General features: G+C 38.0%; 1 long non-coding RNA gene across 1 annotated transcript; it reads right to left on the minus strand.

Annotated features, from left to right (window-relative positions):
- Positions 1-235: 235 nt before the first annotated feature.
- On the minus strand, positions 236-768 carry LOC134038050 (uncharacterized). The gene is made up of 3 exons (XR_009932632.1): positions 642-768; positions 452-545; positions 236-335 (listed from the first exon to the last, which is right to left on the minus strand). It is a non-coding gene; the product is annotated as an uncharacterized LOC134038050 (long non-coding RNA).
- Between the last annotated feature and the right edge of the window lie 4702 nt (positions 769-5470).

A 5470-nucleotide genomic window follows, 5' to 3' on the forward strand; every position in this document is an offset into this window, starting at 1 on the left:
TGCAAGGCCAGTTTGCCAGGGGTTGCCTCGACCAGTCAGTGTCGAGGCAACCCCCCCTTATGTCACAGTCCTTTGTAGGTCTCTGATGCATATTTTCTTTAAATTTGCTAAGAGGGAGGGAGCTAGCAGAATTGAAGGATGTAGTTACACATTATACTATATGTCTGAGAAATAGTGCAACAAATGCAATTATTGATCTAGCAACTGTTTTGTTCCATACATTTTCCAGTATTACCTCCGAATGATGATCGCCTGTCTTTGGCGGTGCCTCTCTGAATAGTTTTAATCCTCCAGGCCAAGTACCCAGTTCCACTCTCGCCATCATAATAATGCTCCTTGAAGGATGAAAGGATAACAAAAATGGATACTTCATTGAAAACAACATGGTCTGGTAGGATTCAAAAACTTCCAATAGCATTTAACATTACAACTATTACTGTGTGCAACTCACATAGCCATTCTTAGAGAATGGGTCACTGAGGTACGGGAATAAGGTCACTATTCCTTTGGCATACATTTCTTTCACCTGTCTGGATGGAGATGTACTGCAAAATTGAAGAAGAAAGGATTGTGCAGTCATATTCACTTAGATTCAGATTTAGATTTACAGATTGAGAACACAAGGACTATTAACAAATTACCCATTCTTTTCTGTCATGTCAGCTGCCAGCATGTTCACCATTTTGCGTCTTGTTTCATCCGTCAAGGACTTGGTTCGGTTGTATTCATTTATTATACGTTCCCCACCGGTTTTGTTGGTAAGAGCTGATTCCACCAACTTAAAACAAAATGCATAACAATTCTGCATGTTATGTCCACTGCAAATAAACTGGAAATAAACTAATATGATGTCAGAGGATGTCCCGATCCAATCTCAAAGATTGCAAGTGCTACAAAAATCCAATGAAAAAGCCAATAATGGTAAGAAACTCCCTCCAGACAGCGACAATAACTTGAATGTACTCGAAGTGTGCACTGTATTATCAATAAATAAATAAAAGTATCTGATCAGGACTCAATATCAGCAGATACTTTTTTTAATCGGATAGGGCGCTTAAAAAAACTTGATCGGGACATCCCTAATCAGGACTTCAAAAATGTTTTGAAACCATGTAATTTACAATGTATATTAATGTAATTTTAATTCTCTGAGAACAGATTCAAGAACAGAATTTAAAATGTCAGAATTGTCTTACTTGCTTGGCTTCTGTATCCAGCCTCTGGCGTTTTCTGGAGGGGCTATCTGAAATAATGACTGTATCCTCAGAGTCCAAGGTATCAAGGGATGATGGTTGGGATTGCTCAGAAGAGGCCACCATGGAGACAGATTCTAACCATGATTTTTAGAAGAAAAAGAATTATATATAGTTCCCTCATAATCTAAGACACTTATTTAATAGACACCATGAACTTCATAAAACAAAGAAATAACGTATTCATTAATTAGTCTAATTAACTGAAACAAACCTGAGTCATATTTGATGGTTAGCACCCCAGTTGAGGGATCCTTTATAATATCCTCAAAAACATCATCATCCAATTCAGTCCCTGAACTGTCAACAATTTTCACACCTTCTGTTACAGCTGGGACACCAAACTTTGCAAATGCTAGAAAAAACAGGGATAAAAGCTTGTGTAAACAAAAGTAAATCATTATTTATATAATAATTTCACTGTGTACACCTACCTTACCCTATAAAATAGGTTTTAAACAAACACTATTAAGTGATTAAAATGTTTTTTTTTGTAGCATCATAACTATACCTTAAGCAATGCATCCACAATTAAAGTGTAGTTACCAAGGGCAAAACAGAAGAAATTTAGACGTACAAAAATGGACCAGTTCCAAAAACCTGAGAACTTAACATGTCCCATCATTTTAGGAATATTCCAGTATATCAATTTTAATCAGCTAAATTCAGACAGTTATTACTAACATTGTCAAATTCTTACCTGCAATCAAAAAGTCTTTCAGATTTGGCTCAGTTATTCTGACAAATTTTTGGACATCTCCAAGTTTAGCTTTAAGCAGCATGCTCCCTGCAAATAGTATCAGTACAATTTCTCACAGTTAAAAAGTTGATGGTCTTATTTTAGCAGTATTTCCTCAAATATAAGAAAAAATATTGTTTCAAGCCACCAAAGTGCTGAGAAATGATCAGCACTTTTGCAGAAATGGCCAGTTAAATTGAAGTTACTGTCAAACACATTAAAAAGGATAACGTCTGATTTTCATCCTTGTAACATTAATGTTACCGCCTTGCCCGCACAATTACTGCAATTGTTGGGTCTTGGTATATTATAGAGTGTGGTCTAGACCTACTCTGTCTGTAAAGTGTCTTGAGATAACTCTTGTTATGATTTGACAATATAAATAACATTGAATTGAATAATGTTAGCTAAACGTTACACCATAAGTGTGTGCTAAGATAGTGCTTAAGTATTTTAACAGTACTGCTGCTGCTTTGAAACCCGAAAGTCATTTTGTATAATATCCAGGAAAAAAATAAAGGCACACCGCTTAAGCAGTGTCCAAGGTTAATGTCTACCCGCCGTTAACATAATAAATCCATGCCACCCGCACATAGTTAGCCAGTCAAGCTAACGTAGCTAACTGTAGCTAGTTTAGCCAACTCCCCTTAGTCTTTGCTATGTTCCTGTAATATCTGAACGTTAACAAGAAGTACACAATCCCCCCTCCACGTTGTATTAACATAACTTACAATAAATCGGGCTGACATTGTCTAGTTTGAACGTTATGTTCGTCAGTTAATGTTAATTAACGTTAGCTTAATACTGCTGGCACATGGACTGGACAGAAGTCAGTCACAACATGTTAACGTTAGCCTTTTTAAAATTCGACATTTTAAGACCTAAAACCAACTAGAGTGCACTGTTAGCAACGATATAAAGTAATTCTTAAATGCTGCTTCTGTTAAAATGACAAATAATGTGTGTATAGTCGCTTAGGAGAAACTTACCGCAGTCATTCCACATGAAGAAAATGGCGCCGTGAAAATGTGTGGTCCGTTTGAGACGAGTCGTAGGTGGGCGGAGCTTTCCAGAGTACGTCTGACACTGCGTCTTTTAACAACGTACTTTTTCACCAACACTGGGCGGTATCTTACTCCAACTGTTGTAGTAATAACTCTGTAAGAGTCAATGTACTTTGACACTGCATATTTAACACTATGGAATTTACTGTGTACTTGTGAACATTGGCATATTGTGATTTAATTTGTTACGTTTGATTTTAGTTTGCAAATGATTTAACCTAACTTTCGTTAGGATTAGTTAACATACTCTCCCATTGTTCTCCAGAAGCCTATCTCCCTCTCTCTCTCCCTTCCCCCTCCCCACGCGCTCTCAACCTACCATCTTGTACCAACCCTCATCATAGTTTAGGACCTACCGTATGCAGTTCAACTCAACTCACTTTCAACTAACCTATAACTTCTCTGGTATTTGTTCATTATAATTACATTTCCTTAAATAAATCATTGTTTATAATACTCGCGTTATCCCTCACGTTATCTGATCTGCTCTACTTTCATAGAATTCACGACTTAAGATTAGACTGATTATTACGAAGGCTATTATTTAAATATTATTCAATAAGGTTTCCTCTATCCCTTTAACAATAAGAGGTGGTGCCCCCCCAAGAACTACATACTTTATTATAAATTAAGTATTGCTAATCTTAAACGAGCAAACCCCGCTACACTTGTGGCATTTCTGCAGCTGCCTTGCAGTAAAGCAGTTAGCTTAGCTATCTCCCAGAAGTTAACGAGCTGCTAAACTAATGTTCTGCTAGAGGTAGTCACGCGAGTTTTCGTGACGTTAGTGACGTAAGTAGCGTCAGTGACTGTGGCTAGCAAATTAGCCACCGTTAGCTTCACTTTTCGCCACAAAAAAGTAACTTGAGCCTAAACCATGCAACGGAACGTAAATCCCAATAGAAACAACTCAATCGCTACCAAGACGAAACTTTTGACACCTAGGTTGTCTATGTAGGCCAAATATTGACTGAGTTTGAGGGGGGCAAGAATAATAATAATAATATATATGTGAGAGAACAAAGGTTGTGCTCTCGCTGAAGGCTTGAGCACACCCAAATATCAGTTACACTTACAGCGTATCAGTCTTTGACCCTTTTTCACCAGATAAGTTTAGACATTTGAAAGGAGCGAGAGATATTTCTCATATTAATACAAATACATTTTAACAAACAACCCACTAACCCTGAACCAGTTGTACCTGAGATATATGAACACTGATTCAGTTGTGTTTGTTCATCTTTGGATCATAGCCCCCATCAAAGAGAAGCCAAAATTTCATGACAAAATGCCAAGGCACATGATGTTGTTCTCTGTCAACTATTCATATGACTAAATAATCTACAGAAGGAAGTACAGAAGGAATTCATTTTGGAGAAAGACTTAACTGGAATAACCAGATTAGGATCTGTTGTGGCCAAAAACTTTATGTGATTACCGTCACTGAACTACTTGACGTGAACTAGCACTGAACTGTCTGAAGTCATCCTAAAACGACCTCACTGACTAAGAACTGAATAGTTACCTCTGGCGAACTAGCATTGCAAAAATAAATAACAAGATGCAGCACATAACAAGATCTTACGGTGCGTGACCACTACACCGGAGCGGGCGTCGCGGGGCGTCGCCTTCCAATTAATTGTCAATGAACCGCGCGTTGACGCTCGCCCGCTCCGCTGTAGTGGACATGCAAGGTCAGTTACCGAAGACGAACTGTCACTGGCCAAAGGTTAGACCAAGAAAGGCCATAACTGACGTTAGGAAGAACATACACCAAGAAATAGAGATGGGACAGAACATTAGAAAGCACCTGTAGACGAAAGGATGAACTTTAGTCTGTTTTGCAACTGATAAAAAGAGAACAGACTGATAAAAACGCTGACACAGGGAAACAGGGAGAGCCAGAATAGGCCAAGATCCTTTGAAGGGAGTGTCTTGTATAAAGAGTATAAGAATGACTGATGTTTATGCTTATGCTAGGCCTTCAACCGCGAAAGGCCCACTGTGTGTACCTATGATATGAATAAAGAACTTGCACATTGAACCAGAAATCGAACCAGACTCCCGTCTCCTCTTTGACCAGAAACCAGGCTGAGGAAAGCCACCACAGATCCTATACAATACTAACCAACTGAAACCCATAAGGCACGAAAGGTTTTGAGAATCTTTCTAGCATCATGACATGTACTTACAGTACAACTAAATCCTGTCATGGATATCTAGAAAGTTACATTATATAATTCAAGCATAGATGTATTCCTTAATTTTTTTTAGAGAATTTGAAATGGAATTCTGATTAATGTAAAGGGGAGATTACAAGTGTCATGTTTATGGATATTTGACTCACACCATTCATGAATTGTATCATATCATTTGAGCATTTGCACTCAACTTTTTCATGACTCACCTGAAAC

The sequence above is a fragment of the Osmerus eperlanus genome, chromosome 2 (assembly GCF_963692335.1).
Source record: "Osmerus eperlanus chromosome 2, fOsmEpe2.1, whole genome shotgun sequence".
Classification (NCBI taxonomy): domain Eukaryota; kingdom Metazoa; phylum Chordata; class Actinopteri; order Osmeriformes; family Osmeridae; genus Osmerus; species Osmerus eperlanus.